Source organism: Phalangium opilio, unplaced genomic scaffold (genome assembly GCF_054372755.1).
Source record: "Phalangium opilio isolate 3A_F unplaced genomic scaffold, DU_Popi_V2 ptg000031l_1, whole genome shotgun sequence".
Lineage (NCBI taxonomy): Eukaryota > Metazoa > Arthropoda > Arachnida > Opiliones > Phalangiidae > Phalangium > Phalangium opilio.
In genome coordinates, this window is record NW_028324158.1 from 8,652,475 (window position 1) to 8,670,584 (window position 18,110).

General features: G+C 37.1%; 1 protein-coding gene and 1 long non-coding RNA gene across 3 annotated transcripts in view; one reads left to right on the forward strand and one right to left on the reverse strand.

Moving 5' to 3' along the window:
* The window catches only part of Ten-m (teneurin transmembrane protein Ten-m), a 415,273-nt gene that overhangs the window by 43,774 nt on the left and 353,389 nt on the right, over positions 1–18,110 (forward strand). The gene's annotated exons all lie outside the window — the stretch shown is intronic.
* Positions 13,408–17,297, reverse strand: LOC149690427 (uncharacterized). Its single transcript, XR_016383732.1, has 2 exons — positions 16,322–17,297; positions 13,408–16,257 (listed from the first exon to the last, which is right to left on the reverse strand). It is a non-coding gene; the product is annotated as an uncharacterized LOC149690427 (long non-coding RNA).

The following is an 18,110-nucleotide window of genomic DNA, read 5'->3' on the forward strand; positions in this document are numbered from 1 at the left end:
TTCCCGCGCGAGCTCATACCAACTTTCTTTATAATAGAACAAATTGTCATTTTTGTATGTCCCTAATTTGTTTCTGTTTTCGCGGGCTCTTCGCGTGTCAAAACTCTGGAAGTTTGACTAATTGACCTGGGACTACGGATTTATTGAACTGAACGGTGGGGGCTCTTCTTCTTCTTCTTTTGGTTTTAGGTCTAGCTAGGATTAATCGTTCATCCTTTAGGCCTAAATTGCCTCGTGCGGGTTTTATTGGAATGCCAATTTTCGGTGGTGCTGTTTTAGAGTAATATAAATGGTTAGGTCTGTCTATACTCTTTTCAAATGGACCTTGTTTTGTCAGTAAAAGTTTTCTATTTCGACATATGGGATTGTACTTGGGTTTTCGATTGGATATTTTTCTTTTAGTGCTGATGTTATTTATATGAAATTTTTGTGTGTTTTGGGCAATGTTAGTTTCTTTATTGAAACAAAATGTCCACGTATTTTTCTCGCTTTTCAAATGTCGGAGAGGGGTCTGGTGTTTGACCGCCTTGTTGCCTTAAGACGGGTATGTGTTCGCAACAAAGACGTTAGATATGACTTTAAATAATAAGGACATTGGTGGACTGGCAACGTTAAGCTCTATCTAGAGTCCATATACGGGATAATCCGTATTAGAGGACGATACTGCGAAGAAAAATTCTCTCCTGATAATGTTTCTAGCAATAATGACTAACATCCTTTCATATATATACTAACGTTATAGACAACAGCGTACGCTGTATGTACACAATGAAATTTGAAAGGCCTAGAGTCATTTATTTTAAATGCAACTAAAACTGGCAACATTTTACTCTGCGCGTCATCGATTCACGTTCTCGTGTGTCGTTAGTACGCTCTCTCTTTCTCTCTCTCTCTCTCTCTTCTCTCTCTGTCTCTCTCTCTCACTGTTTTCTCTTTCCCTGGTCGAGCTGCGCTATCGAAGTTAAAAATGGGTAAATTTAAATAAACTAAAAGCGAAGGCAAAGACCCGGCTCGTGCATTGCGTTCCGGTTCATTAAGGTAATATGACCCGAGTGGCCTCCAACGATTAGCGAAAACCGCTACGGAGTTCGAAAGTGCGCGCATACAGTAACACACACACAACCCTTTAACCCTTTACCCTGCCCTTAAGTTACCGTTCTCAGACTAGCTGCTTAGCGGCTCTGCATGTCTGCCTGCCTGCCTGCCTCTTTTACATTTTAAAATTTTTCGATACTTGTCTCTCTAATTCCTTGTTTAATAGTTGGGCTGGGCTGTCCCAGGAAGCTAGCTAGCTAGCTGCTACCCAAGGTTTTCACTGTGCCGCATTGGAAATACTTAACATGAAGTAAATAACGTACCATCATTAAGATATATTTCATAAGTTTGTCACTGGTTACCAACTGGAGTTTGTTATGAAGTGATTGATGTAGGTCATGGATTCGAGGTGAAGTGACGCCTGGTGAGGCGCTGTCAAAGACTTAGGATAGACTATAGGAAGATGGACTTATAAATAGATATTTGAACTTGGCATCGATTTCTATCGATGTCCAAGTCATATTAGCAGTCATTTAAACCAATGGAGCAGCTCGTGTGAGCAGATGACAGTCTCAACGTTGGCCAAAAGTGGTTTACAGTTACTAGCATAATGAAATGAATTTTTCAGGAACGTATTTGATAGTACCTAAATGAAGATGGTGTCAAATATGGTAACGTATCCTTAAGGATCTGTACAATTATTTACATCAGGTTACGGCCTTCCGTTTGTACTACTACACTTACTGTGAACTGTTAATATTCCGAGCACGTTTTTCCGCTTTTACCCGATTTGCTTTATTTACCTTTGTCGGTGAGCTCGCCCGCAATGTCTGTTCGCGTACATAAAGGTAATGAAGTGTACGCCTTGCGAAATGGTTAAATTACATATTTCAATATGACAGTACAAAGGGTTAGGCTGCGTTCCATATTTTACCGCGAATGACAATGCATTATAACCTTTTATTTTTGAGACTTGTGAAAGGTTTTCACGGACGTAGAGAACACACATTTTATAACCCTTACTTATCCAAAAAAAAAAGAAATAACAAACGCTAAAGTAGCTACCTGGAATATATACCTACCTGCCTTGCTAAGGGCGTGACCGCTACCAGAATGTCCGTTCGATATTTTACATTTTAATATTTTTCTATCTTTATAAGCTACTTCATTTAAAACTTGGGTAGAGTTTAAATTAGTAGGTTGAAAATGGGGTTTTGTAGCTATCTGTGTGGTATGATTTGATGGTGAAAATTTACCACCTCATTTTAGTGCCTAATTTAATATTTTATTCATAGTTCTAAAAGACTCAAAAGAGATTGACGACTATTTAGGTGTATTTGTTATAACTTTATAATGGAAATGGAATTTATTTTGGTTGTTTTGAATATTAGATTTATTAGGTGCAGTTTGGCCGTTTTGGTTTTTAATTTTTCTCAAAACATTTGGCCAACTATAACGCTCGTGATAAGAAAAATAATTTGTAAACAGAAATATTTGGGTTCAAAATTTAGTAACTTTAGATCAGCGCAAGAAACTATCTCGCCATGGAGGGTACGTAGAAAAGGAGAGGAATCTTAACTCCCATAACGGGTGAAAGGGGGCGTTGTTAGAAAACTTGGTTGTCTCTGATCACATGGCAAGAGTTCCCTCAAACGAACAGTACTGCCATCTCGTGGGAATCTTCATGAGGAAAACGAGTCCTTTGGCTGTAGTTGCGCAATTACTAAGACTTTTTTTGAAAATGAGAATAGTACATTTTGTATTGGAGAGAGGGCGCTAAATTCAATACACACGAATGAACAAAATTAACCCCTTTCGACCAGGGCTCTACATAAGGATATTTTTTTTAGTAGTCAGCCTGACTAGTGAGCCCTCCTATCCCAATTTTTTTAGTAGTCACTGACTAGTGAGACGCATGGTTTACGAATATTTGGGACATTTTTTTTACTAGTCAAGTTGACTAGTGAACCCCCAGATTTCGATTTATTTTAGTAGTCAAGGCATTTTTTTAGTAGTCAAATGCCTTGACTAGTGCCTTATGTAGAGCCCTGCTTTCGACCCACTTTCTTGCACTGTGGTAGGAGTCTAGACTCACCTTCACTAGACAATACGTCTCCAGTTCTACTCCTCCCTGTTTTCGCGTAAGGTCCAAGGAGCATGCAATTTTCACTATTTTCACCCTCTAGTTACCCTATTCTCCACGCCATGGCGACAACGTCGCTAGTATTTTCATCCCACAACTCTTCTAAATGGAATAATTATGAGGCAATAATAGCCGGCACTACGCCTCCCACGCCTACCAGTTACGTAAATCTACTGCCAGCAAGGAAAATTTAATATTGGAATAGAAGGTCCGTCCAACCGTCGTACTGTACAAAATGTTAAAGGCCTTTTGGTAGCTTCTTTCATTTCCGGTTGTGTCTCTGATTGGTTTACATTTTAGTATTAGCAACGTTAACAAATTGGTAGCTCCTTTCGTTTTAGGTTTTCTCTGATTGCTTTAGCAACGTCAGAACCAACCGGAAATGGAGAAAGAGAGAACGCGTTTGTCAAGTTCAACCTTACCTTCTATTCCAGCTGCACTATTTTCACTGCACAGCCAGTCTTGATGATCAAATATTCTTTGGTAATAAGAGAAAAAGTCCGGGAAAAAAGAAAGGGGTTCTGCTCAGGCTAGCGTATCTTCTTAATGAGTGAGCCGCGGATTTAGCTCTAGCTATAACCGAGATCATTTGCGATTTTTGCTTTGCCCGGCGACAATCGGAGTCCATTGCGAGTTATAGAAGGGGTCGCTCTTGGTTAATTGAAAGGCGTCAAGTTAAATGCGCAGTGGGCGGTACAGGCTAGCGCGTAGTACCAAAACGAAACAGAGAAAACTCCCGTAAAAACATACATCTGGTGTTTTTACTTTAATGATCTTTTATGTTGTAGGCGTTTTATTGGTAATTCGCTCGGCCACGCGAGCTCGCGACTAGTGCACGCGGGACGTTTTCTTTATATCGCTTTATTAAAAGAGTTTTCTCTCGGACCTTTTATTGTTTGAACGACGCGTTGAGGTAGAATCCGCGTTGTGTTTCTTTTCGTATTGTAGCCCATAGCTGCATGTCGTTAATGGTTTGTAGCGAAAGTTTCGTATTCCGGTTTACATTAACCCAGTGAACTAATACTGCGTATGTAATATCAAGAAGTGATATCTAGTTTATTAGGGAGAAGGTATAAGATGCCTAAGTATTCGCGCGTCATAGTCCCAGTCCCCCTTTCAAAATACAAGGGGGGACGTAAACGGAGTCCGGTCTATTTCGCCTCGCTTCAGTTGGAAAATATGACTGTAATTTTCTTCATTCGCGTCGCGCTGACGTGAGTTTTCAAGAACCAGTGAGATGCTGGTTGTAAAACGCCGCTGAGCATGCTGGGAGAACTTTGGTGCCGTTCCATAGATGGGGTATGCAGCAGTGTGGGAAATAAGGATTTTTTTAAAACTGGACCTGTGGCCAGTAAGCCTAGGTATTTTAATTAAAAAACTGGCCACAGTGCCACCTACCATTTTTAGCCTCAAAAATCAGGCTTTCGTAATTTATGGCCAAATTATCTATTCTTGACAATATGTGCTATGGCATAGGCTTAGTAGGTTAGTTTTTAGAGGTATGGGTATTTCAAAATATTGGAGTCCTAAATTAAGAACTATTAGTCTTTATTGAGTAATGCTAAATTAAAAAATTCGACCCGTAGGTAGGAGGGAGTTGGCACTCCATTGTTATCTTCCCATACACGCTAATACAGTCAAAATCAGCAGGCTGCCTTTCCCAAACAAGACTACCGAGAGATTATCTTCCCTTTAGCTTCACTTCATCTACAGATTCTACACTGTGTGAAGAGCGTAGACAGACATACGAAACCCACCCATAATCCCACTCCCAAATACACAATTCAGGCCAAACAAGCAAACAGCATAGAAGCAAAGACGAGACAATTTTAGGGATTAATCCCATAGTATTTATTTAATGAACCAAAATGTTGAGGGTTAAAAACTTTGAATTAATTAAGTGGCCACCAGGGCCAGTAGACCCCAAAGCGTTTAATTTTTAAACTGGCCCAAGTAATTTTTAAACTGGCTATTGGCCTGTGATTGTGCCTTATTTCCCACACTGGTATGCAGAGGCTATTTCTACTCACATCTTTCCTCTAAGTAACAACAACCTGTGTACTTACCTGAATTCGGTTAGGCCTAGTTGATTTGCAATTTGAACACTTGGGATTCGATTATCTGAAACTTGTACACAATCCTAAGGGTACACTCTACGCTAAATAAATAGAGAAGTGCAAATATGCCATTGGAATGTATATATGAAAAGCAAAAAAAAATTATTGCATTCCAAAAAAATATATCTTTTGTAATTGAACGAATGAAGCGAAAGTCAATTCATCGCTTTATAATTGAGGATATCCCTGCCTTTGATTGTACTGTCTCCTTTTGCACGAACACTGACTACATATCTCCGTAGGCCTATTGAAGAAGGGTCCTATAGTCCATTGTAAGTGAGCTTCAGAGAAATTTTACAAGTGACTTCTCCTGGAGAGGGAACGATATCTTACGCCTTTAGTTGGGTCTTATCCGTGCACGCGGTTTAGAGTGTAGGATATGCCTAGCAAACAACGAAACTCCCCCCCGTCTGTATGGCTTATAACTCCTGGCATAACCCTGTAATACTCTCTATAAGCATTGGTCTTCCCACTGAACACAAATAGGAGGGTTGGAGAAACCAATTTTCCGTCTACTGCATATCTTTTTTTCTCTGAATGAGTCGGGTTACGAGTAGAGATGGAGATCACGGTACGCCATGGTTTCTGTTGTTTCATTCAAATCCGCCTCCAGGACACGCCCACCTACGAAAAGGACCCAAACTTAGGGAGAACATTATAGGGTGATGATGATCCTGGCATATATATATTTTTTCCATCGAATTTTCTTTTATCGTTCCTTCGTATCTCACGGGCCGATGCTTCAAAATGGCGTCATCCATTTGGAAACAATTTCTTTATACTCTATCTCTGTAGCCCGCGCACCGTACCTTCACTAAGCCCCTGTTTCTCTAGTCGTATACTTTTATCCCCAATATTGCCGCCGTATTCTATATGTTTATGCTATGGGCTCGAATTTATTCAATGTCTCCATGAATTAAAATTAGCTTGAAAATCCAAATAGAATGAACATGGTTAAAGCGCTTAAGTTTTGATATTTCTGGTAACAATTGAAACAATTCTTATGGTATGAGACGATACGATATTTTTCTGAGTATTCTGCATCGTTCTTTACGAATATTGTGGTCCTGTGGAGGTTGGTTTAATCCAACTTTCTTTATATACGTTTCATAAAATGGCAGATATCGGCTGCGCATTGGATCAGGGTTAGCTGCCATCCAGAAGTTTCATGGCTAGCTGACACGTCAAAAGTATAACGCAGGGCTATAGTTGAACTTGTACAACATACATGCCATGCCTCGTTTTCGCTTTTTCCCAAATTGATGGAGTGGAAACAGTGGCGGCGTGGCTTAAGGGTGACCGTACATGGCTACAAAAATTACAAGTTCGTTTTTGTCAATTGAAATATGCTGTTTATGTTAATATACAAGAATTTTTTTAATTATAAACGCTTATAAATATGTATGTCCTTTGCGTTCGTTACTAAAATATTGGATATGGTCTTCAATTTTGTAAATGTCTCGCAGTTTTCGAATTCAATTCAATTCGAGGTAAAGCGACGCCTGGTGAGGCGCTGTCAAAGGCTTAATAATGCAGACTAAATAGGAACTAGATGGAACTTCCTGCTTAATCGAGTGTAGGACTTCACGCTTGTCGTTCTCCAACCAGATGTCAGTAAGTCTCTAGCATTACGAAGTATAGGAAGTGTCATACTTATGGAACATATCTTATAAACTTATGATGAAGCGTAGAGATGTTCAGTAAAACTAATGATCTTGACTTAGAATGCCTCTATAAAATTGAATTGACCAATTTTAAAGCATTGATGTTTTCAAATTGACATCAACAATCAAAAACACCGTATTTCAACACTTGAAATTAAGGTAAAGCCTTCCTTCCTTCACCTTCTAAACTAAAATCTTCGTACAAGTCTGAAGCTTTTATGTCAAGAAATGATATAAAACTTACAACAAATGGGCCCCCTCATAATTATATACGAATCAGAAAACATGCCCATCAAAAGATATATATGGTATATAAAAATAAAAAGATGAAAAAAGTAACTTTAATTAATTTAAGCCAAAATAGCTGGTAATTGGGCTTCCATCCAAAAGAATTAGCTAACAAACTTCGCCGCCGTCGCGTTTGCCTTTCAGCTGTGATTAAAAAGAAGGTACAACATAAAAAAGAAATCTTACACAACATTTGAGGAGGTCCCTGCTGCATGCCACTTCGCGCGTTGCCCGAATATAAATTTTAAATGAAATTTTTTTATTTAACACAATGACATTGTGTTTTTCGCCCGTACCTCCCTGGAGATTCAAGGTATAGTTTTGGCAGAAGCAAAACGCGGAGACCGTCCCGGTGTTGTATGTATAGGACGATCAATTTTTTAATCCCATTAAAAAAAGAAAGAAAAAGAAAAAAGAAAACCTAACCACGAGAGGCGCTCGCGAAGAAATTCCTCAAACTAAGTCACGTGGGGCATATTTTTTGATGAAGGTAGAAAAGGAAAATCATAATTTTTGTGTATAGCTAAAGTATATGATATCTTTTCGGGTTTAATTTGATATACTTATGATGTTTTACCTCAACTGGCTGGAGGTCTACGGACTTTTATAGTTTGTTGTGTCTGGAATATATACATATAATAGGATTATTTTAAATGTTAATTTTCATGCCGGTTTTGTGGGCCGGGCTTGAGCACTTACTATCCGTTACGCCTTATAATTCTGACGTCTTTTAACTGTATTTTCATTGGTTGGTAGTTCCAAGGCTCGAGATAGATTATTCACGAGGTAAAATTAAGTTCGTCCTACGTAATGATTAGTCTAGCTCTTCACACACACACAAAGCCCGACTGCGTTGAGAAAATGGATACTCAATGTTTCCAAGTGGCTGTATGTATTCCTGGTAGGGTATATACTAAAGTTGCACCTGCCAATTGCATAAATGGCGTTGTAAAGTTTGTTTGGGCGCTGGGTGTTTTTTGAAGTAGTTGGTATTTTTCTATAGTGCTAGGAAGTGAATGCAGAATGTGCATTTTCTTACTACTTATCCTGTATTACGAGTTAGTAATCAAATGCTTTTAGTTGCAATCTGTGAAAGCTATTATGTTATTCGAAAGCCATAAGAGAGGACTGGACTTTTTGGCAACTTTGGCTATAGGGTTCTATTGGCTGCTTGACAAATACATTAATTCAGTTGATTACACGTCTCCTTATGAATACCTGCAAGTAGTCACATTAAATTTAACGAATACGATGTAAACTTTAATAACAACCTTAGCTTAATATACTTTTTCTTTGGGATGGGATATGGAACGAACATCAAGGGCAGAAGCAGAAAAAAAAGCGTATTTGGCTGGAATACAAGTTCAATCCAACCGCGTAAAAACCGCACAATGGCGGGCTTAGAAAAACAGACGTGTTGACACCTTAATAAATATCTTTTCTACAATTTTTTTCTTTCTGTCTTTCTGTTAACTTTTCTTTTTCTCACTCTCTCACTCCTCTCTCTTATATTCTTCCGATGGTTTGAAGAGTTCTTTTCCACCGCGTTCAGCATTTTTTCTTTCTATCTTTTTTTTTGCGGAGATGTTGGTGAGAAATAGGCTTCCAGTGTCTGTAAATACAAACAAGATGGTGTTAATGCAGTAAGAAGAGAACAATCATGTTGAATTTTGATTACTTGTTGGCGGCATTGGCATGTAGCTATTGTTGATGAGGAAATCGCGAAAAACATTCTCTGCGAATCTTGATGAAAACCGATTTGAAAATATGATTTTTTTTATTAAATAAAATCTATTCAATCATATTCTTTAAATCTAGACAATTACCAAACCTTGGTTCCAATTATTCGGTAGATTTTCTGCCCATCCCCTTTGATCGTGAAAAAATTATAAAAAAACTAGGAATTTCTTACAGTCTGATTGCCAGACTATACAATACTGTGCCATATATTTGTGAACTCAACGTATTTCGACTCGTAGCCATGAAATGTTAAGCCGACTCTACTCGCTAGTCAAGGCAAGTTGATGAATAGATTAATTTGAAATTTAGCCTTTGGAAGAAATAGTACTTGAATGTTACTATTTATGATTCCTGAACACACATGAGGTCTAGTGCCTTTTAACATAAAACAGGTCCATCTGATTTTTTGCCCTGAACGCATTCTGACTTGTATCCACGGAATTCTAAAGCCAACTCGACTACCTAGCTGTTGAATAGATCAAATTGAAATTTAGGCTTTGGGGAAAAATAGTATTTGAATGTTGCTATAATTAATTGCAACCGGTTGAATGTTATGATTCCTGAACACATATGAGGTGTAGCGTCTTTTAACACTGGTAAACAACTCGTGGACATCAATTTTAGTACCATCCTTGGGTATATAACGGGGACGAACCAATAAAGCGTCGCTGGTTTGAGTTGAGGAACAAGGAAAGGTGAATTGAAGTGAGCTTGAGAGAAATTGGTAAGATGGTTTGAAGAGGGGGCCCCTCACGTTTTGACAAATGAGCCTTTTTCATCGCAATAGCCATCCATGGCCAGGGTTATGGAGTATAGTAGCCTTAAATGTAGATAAAACTGAAGTAATACGTTATATACGATGAACACTAGCTGCGAGATTCAATAACATGAAAATTGCCTCTCAGAATAGAGTCATGATGTATCAAATCTTTAAAGACCCGTGTTATTGATGTACTTCGAACTTATCCACTTCTGTATGTCCAAAGATGAGCCTTTTCGGTAGCCAGGACGAGAAACTCTGAAACCTCTGGCTGGTTCCTGAGATGGGAAACCGAATAAAACCAAACCTTTTCTTTTTTTTAACCCCCAATGTTTCAATGAGAGTATCCACTTCTTAAAAAGCTATAGGAATATACTTATTGAACGCTATTGACTTAGTACACCTTCCTAGTCTGTGTTTCAGTAAACTTTCGCGGATGAAATATATTTTTCTTCTTGAATTTCTTCAAGGGGTGCATTTTATGGATTGCTTTTCTTCCTTGGGTTTCTTCTGAGTTTGGATGTGGAATAGCTATTTTAAAAATGTGGATGAAGAATAATGATTTGTCTCGGTGAAGAAGAATCGGAACTAAGAAGATAGAGTGAACCCAACCTATTCGCTCTAGGTCTATAACTTAATCCTAACACTACGTTGCAGGGAATGTTCTTGTTACCTTGCAATTCATTATATCTATTTAATTGAAAGTATTGAGAAGTTATACATGTTGTTTCTGATAATTATGTTATAAATTAAACGGTGTGTTCTTAGGGTCAAGTTGAGTTGAAAGTGTCAAAGAACATCATGGGGTCTACAACATTTAGTTGTGGGGTTATGGGCTCCCAAAAGTAGTACACTTCTACCGTTGGTAAAAAGGTTCAATAAAATTCTTAGAGTGAAGACTTTTGAATTGATATGTCTTACCAGAGATAGATTTAATTTTAGAAGTAGGAATGGAGAACCGTTGTTAGTATAGAGCCCCTCCCTCCAACACGTAACGAACAGTTTAAATTACCTTATTGGCTCACTTAAACTACGTTTTGATGACGTTGCTGACGGGGACGGCGAAAAATACGTAATTCCTTTTTACCTCTGTCGCTATGACCCGCCTCTTCTTTCATACCCCTCCGTCCCGTGGAAGGGGGTCCGGGACATTGACGCGCGGCCACGTTACTCTGCTCTCCATTCCTACTTCTAAAATTAAATCTATCCCTGGTTTGACCCTATGAACACCCCCTTTAATTTATGTCAGACTTATCAAAATAGTACTCGGGTTTTTAACCCTTCTGATAACACACGTCTATTGTCTCTAGGGCATGTTTTTCTATAGTAGACAATATTTATTAGGCTTTGGGATAATGGTATTTGAATTCATTAAAACGGTTGGCGTGGTTTTGTATGTATGTATAGTATCGCTATAGCTCAAAACATTTTTTATAATTCTTAAATTTATTACGCTCGCGTCTTATAATCGCAATGAAATTCCGCCCCAATATGAAACAGTGGTCTCTTTTGTAATTTTGATTTTGGAACTGAAGGTTTACGTTGATGATGTTCAGATTTATGGAAGTTGGCGTCAGTAAGGCATGGTTAAGTGAGCTATGGCTAAAGAAAAGGCACCAGAGAGGTGGTGCCATATCAACACTGCAAGACAAAATTTGAAATTTTCAAACTAAACTCTCTAAACTTTTACGTTGTCATTGTTTTGACAGTTCTGTAATTAAGCGGTCAAATCGACTTCACCAACGGGAACACAGTCTAGTCTTAATGAGCCTTAAATATTAATTTCAAACAAGACAAAATTAGTAATGAAGGACAAGGTTTAAGTTATTTAAAAGTTAAATTGAAACTTTTTTGTACTTCGTCTAAAATTATCATGAACGCTTTAGTTCACTTGCAAAGCTCATGGGAGTGAAATGAAATTATAATGAGGTTTCGCTATTCGTATAATTTAGTGTTTTGACTTTTTCGAATAACAGGCTCGCGGTTTTCTGTAGACTATATTTAACGTCACGTAAACACGGCTTTTGTTTAAATTTGTCCGGGGCTTTTGAGTTAATGAAGTTCAAGGCGGGTAATGCGGAAATATTGTTAGACTGTAATACTATTTAATGTATTACATGTCTTAAATTGAACGGATTCTTGATGAGAACGCTCCGAAAGGATGGAATTTATATTTGGAGAATAAAATTAGTTAGGGTTACATTGGCAGGTGTTTGCTAAAAGAATTTCGGGTTGTGCCTCTGTAAGATTTAACAGTTCTGTAATCTAAGTAATCTTCCGGATCCACGCTAACAAAAGCTAGTCTGTAATTTGATTTTTACTATAATGCTAATTTTGGATTCTGCTCGTAAAAAATGCTGTACTATCCCTGCACTCAAATCTTAGCTGTAAACCTTATTCTGTTGGCCATTTTTTGCTTCTCAGACTATTATAATATTATAATTATTTATTATTTTATTTATATATTATAATTATAGACTATTTTATTATAATATTATAATTTTGTGTTATTTTATTGTAATATTATAATTATAATTATGTATTATTAATGGTGGAAACACTCGAGGGCTTATCTTGAACTTTTGATAATTTTAATTAATAAATTAATTAGTATATTCCAAATATATAATATAAAATTGAATTGCGTTTAATTTATTATTAACATTTTGTGATCTAACTAGCAAATCAATTTTTAAATGTTAATCTCAAATTTGAAATTCATTAATTCCATTCTCTATTATCTTCAAAGTTTAAAACTCTGGGAAATAATCCTAAGTTTCGTTCTATATTCGGTTCTATCTATGTTTCTATGATAACCTAATAATAATTCAACTTCAAATAAAAGGGATTCGGCAGAGGCTTAGGGCTTAAAATCAAAGTTATATTATGAGCTCGCCCGTACGTTCTTCTTGCCATTTAGGATTTCATAGAGTAGAAATAAATTGCGCTTATAAATTCCCAAAAGCCTGTATATACATTTTCAAACGGGACATTACCTCCGAAAAATAAAGGAAAAGGCCTAAAGAGGCCTAGATGTACAGGGTGTTGCAGGAGAATTGTGGTAGGACCGTAGCGTAGTGCGTTGATTCTATGGGAAATAAATTTTGAGTAGCAAATGTAATTTCTATTATCACATTTTACCCTAAGGGACACCGTTTACAAGAGTGTTTTAGGGATGACCCCTGAATTAAATTAGAAATCATTGTTTTTCAGTTAATTACTTAAATTTAAGGGGCCATTCATAACATACACTAATCTTAACTTGAAATTAATAATGTTCCTTGAAGAGCAAAATGTCGTAAAATGTTTTAGACTAACTCGCTCATTGTACTTCGTTCGGTTCTATCACCGTTTTTTGGAGAACACCTTGTATATATATATTTATACCGGGCCCGGTAATCCGAGGTCGCAATAACAGAGCAATGAAAACAAGATGGCCCCGGCCAGATTACACTTTTGCGCGCCCTCTAGTGACTAGAATTAGTATTACTATATTCATTGACCCCGACAAATTTATAATTTTCAGGTTTTTTTCCATTGTTTATAAAATAGCATTCCGATTATGAATAAAACCAATCTAGTAAGAATTTGGTTTACAGTTTAATTAAATAAGTAATTAACTGTAGTGTTCAAGTCTTGGTGGATTAATTAGGCTAGATATACTAATCAATATCCAAGATTTATTCTACCATATGATTATGGTCATTCGTTACATTGGGTGGCAAGGATGCCGCTTGAGTGCGGATAAAGAAGCGAGGAGTGTTCTCTCCTATACGCGATGTACGAGGTTACCTCCCATTTTTAAAATGTGAGTAGTTTTTGGTAATCGCCATCTAATGAGCGAATTCTGTACTTTGATTTTATTCCGTATTTTAAAAATGGCCGCGGACAACAACAATCTTTATGACACAGAGTTAACCCTTTGTCAGGTCCCGAATGAAGTTTGCAAACCCATGATCTCCACTCCCTTAAATCCCTATCACTACTTTTACAGCCAAGAACGGAACATGTTCTACCCCAGCTTGCCATTTTTACTTTTCAAAACTTACTAATTACCAATGAGAATTAAAAAATATGTTCAAATCATCGGATTCACCGAGCCAAAGGATTTCAGACGAAGGTTTTGAACTTCCTGCTTTTGAACGCTAGATGGCTTTAAACACCGACGTTTAAAGAGACAAAAATACCGAATTTTACGCTTTACTTCGACGCTAGATGGCGGTATCAAAAACTACTAAGACGCAATGGCAGCCCCCCTTGAATTTGCCTGGTAAACAGACAATTAGAAAATGGGGGTTACAATCAATCGATATCTGAGGATGGGGCGCCATCTAGGTTGTGTTTGGAATAGGCGGGAATTACGAATATAGCAATACTCTCCCGTGAGATTAAAACCCAGTGACTGTATGAGTCTTAAGATAATGTGAGGGTTTAACAATAAAATTCGAAGATCATTGGCAACTTGTAATATTGCGCTATGCATTTGTAACAGTTTGGTTGAGCTTAATGAGGTAGATTGTAATTCAGATTTAACTTTGTTTAAGTCACTATTTTATACTGTCCTTTATGAGGTTATTGTTATTGTGGTGAAAAGTTTGTTTAAAGTCATTATTTATACTGTCCTTTATGAGGTTATTGTTATTATGGTGAAAAGTTTGTTTAGCTTGGTTTAGCTGCTGTCTCATAGGTTGAGCCTTTCAGGCGCTCGTCTGTTTCGGAGTGGGTTGCGGCGAATTGGTGTTGCGGATGTGGTGGTGGTCCTTGGGACCAGTGACCCTCGCATTAATTATTATTTTACCGGTCCCACTATAAATTAAATTTCTAAAATGGTGAGAATAAAAAGCACGTAAAGACACAAAAGTAAAGAAGCTGGAAATTCTAATTGAATTTGAATTTTTTACTGTAGGAAAAAGTAGCATATAACAATCCATAACAGTTAACTTTTATTTCTTATCACAATTTTTCAACTAGTTGCCACTAAATATCAATCAACATGTCTAATGATATTTGAAGTTCTTAATCCTTTTCTGAACTAGCCTTATTCCTTATTGCATTTTCCATAAATTCAGCGGCAATATCTTCTCTCGCTATCAGTAAGCCAGATCAAAATCTTGTAATGTGACCATGCACTACTGAGAAATACGATTACTGACAACTAGTACTGGCTATGGTCTAGACTGTCGACTACAAGAGACTCATTCTAGAGTATAGACGCTAGACAAGATCAATAGTCAATAGAATACAAAACTTTTGTAGGGAAGTTGTAGCCAAGGAGTACTAACTACCTAGGAGTAGAATTGGTAGAAAATGAGTTGAGATAGAAAAATTCTAAAAAGGAACCCCGAATTTATAAACTGGTCCCACCGTCTATTTTTTCCAAAAACCCTAATTAATAAAGTGCTCCCTGATACCACTGACCCCAACTTTTGGAATAAATAAACTGGTCCGAGCAATTAATAAACTGGTTTGGGACTTGTAAACCTGTCTTATTTCCTACCCTGTAGTGACGAGCCCATGATGTAAACAATAAAGATGGCCGCGAGCTACGAGGTTTAAGCCTCGGTCTTTAGTGTATCGGGACGGGGGGACGGGGAGTCGGGGACTCGGGGTCCGAGTAAAATTGTCCATGCCCATGCCTTTTAATAATTATCTTAATGTTCTTTTTATTGATGATTGTTTATGCCTATTAATATTTATCTTAATGTTCTTTTTATTTATGATTGTTTATGCCTATTAATAATTATCTTAATGTTCTTTTTATTGATGAGCTTAAGTTGTAAATTTTTAATTCGATACTTTCAAAGTAACGTTAATTAAACCTTCAATACCTTGATTTAAATTTTAATTTATAATCCTTATTTAATTTAAGGATGATGTCAGTTTGTAAGTCTCGTTAATTTAATTCCCCCTTTCCCACAGAGAGGGTCTGAAAATTTAAATCACTTGGCAGAGACTGGAGATCTTCAACATTCAGTGACAGACTCTGAATCTCAATGGGCATTTAAAAAACTGTATAAATTTAAATTGAAATTCCAAATTATAATTAAATACTTTTTGTTTGATATGTTGATATTAACGTAATCAATCCTTGAATACTCTATTGGTACTATCAACACCATCGTTAAATTTATTACTTAAATAATATAATTTTTTTTAAATATAATAATCAAATTAGCGACTTATAATTAGTTAACTTTAAATGAGTATGTTTCACTGATTAAAATTACATTTCTAAAAATTGTTAGGTTGATAGCACTTTCATGTTTCATGTAGAAATTTCATATTTCCGTGGATGGAGAGATGAACACGTTGATTCCGTTTGTCGTTGATTGAAATTAGATTCATTTTGGTCATAAATTTCATTTTATATTTTGAGTTGTTGATTTTATGAGATTGTTGATTTTATTTTTATAATTATCACTTACGTAACTGTTATTAGTAGATGAACCCAGCGAGAGCGGAAACTGCCAAAATGATTAGTTAATTTTGCAAAGAATCTGCAATTTAATTCTGCAAAAATCTACCTATTATTTTATGTCAGTTCCGTTAAGTGATCATTTAATTTTAAACTTGCCAAACAAATAGTGAGCAATGGTACCTCCGTCCCAAACTAGTTATAGTTTTAAAACGATGACTCGAGTTTCATTTTGTTAATACATTTAATTTTATTAGTAAATCAACCTGCCTAACTTTTAAGCAGACGAGTCTTAAAAAACGATATCATTGGTGAAATTAGAAAACTCTCTCTGCTTAGCGCGCCTTCTGTCGGGGAGAACCTTAATTTCTTTTTTGATTAATATGATAATATTAATTGTAATGTTTAAGTTCCCAAGTAGAAATCTAATCTTGCCTAGGATTAAAAAGATATATAATAATTATAAATTGCAAAAAAAAATTGCAAGCAACTGTCTCTCCTCCTCTAGCGCGATACAATATATATTCGACAGCATCCAGTGGCGGGCGTCGGGGAGGTGGGGGGTCCATACAGTTGCACAGTTCTCTCTCTCTCGTCTCCCGCTAAACCCACGCAGTAAGTGCGGGCGTCGGGGAGATGGGGGGGGTCCATATCCTAACTCTCTCTTTCTTCTCTTCAGTATAATTTATCTCGCTTTATATTACAAGCAAGCGTGGCTTCGTGGTAGAGCGCGCGGCCGGGCGTCTTCACTGACGTCTCGTATGGATTGGGATATCGCGGGTTCGAGGCCCGGCGCCGACGGGAAAATAATTTCAATTGAAATTAAATACGTTACGCCACCTATGAGGTGTGAGGTGTACTACGGATGAATTTCGAGTCGAAAATTCGCGGGAAATTTGAAATTCAAAAAGTTTATTTATGAAGAATCTTATTATGCGGTTACACCAAATCCAGCCAGCCGTCCAGCCAACAGAGGTCGGAACAATACTTTCGAGCTCTAAAGAGCGCAAAAGTAAAAAATGAAGCAAGCAAGAAAGAATGAATCCCATTCCTCTATTATATAACCTATCTCGAAAAACCCTGCAAAAAGAGTGGAGACCTTTTCGTCGGGAGAGATTCGGAGAAATGGCAAAGGATTTCATAGTAGTTTTACCCCAGATTTTTAGTGGTTGTTTCGGTGTGTTTAGTGTTTATAATATTGTCGGTGCTGTAGTTGGGAAAAGGTTAGGGGAAAATCTGTAGGATTGGTTTGGACGTGAAAATTAATGCTGACTGTTGATGGGAACTAGTTGATAACTCGTCTGCGTTTAATTCTTTACCAAATGTCTGTTGGCCAACCTAGAAAGCTTGCTTCAAAATCTGGGAACAACTAAGAAATCATTAAACTCATCGACACTCTAATGCGAGGAAAGTAAATTCATTGATATTCTGATATTTTTAATTGAAACAATCAAGGGAAAACCTAACTAATTGGTATAATTGGTCCAAGATACCAGTGTTAATATGACCAACATTTTTTTCTGCATTTTGGGCTTTAAAACCGTATATAATACACTCAAATAATATGACATAATCTTTGTACGGTTTCCAAAATAATGTAGACATACAGTTAACTTCATCATTCGAGCAATTGTCATCTTGTTTTGAAGCTATTTTATCTTTTATTCGTCCCCCATACGTCCCTTTTTAAGTTTTTTTTTTATCCTCGGCGGTATGACTGGGTGGTTTTTGGAAGCAAATATTATGGAACTAGTAGGCTCGATTTTGACGGGCTTAACCCTAAATTATCCGTCGTTTTACCGAAACTGAGCGGTTGTGGGCTTTAGATTTCCTTCTCCTATCTCTCTCTTCCAAGAAGACTATTTGAAATCTCTGCTCTCTCTCCTCTTCTCCCTCTCTTCATCCTTTGATGTTCTATTGGGATTGGAAGATGCTGGGGATGCGGGAT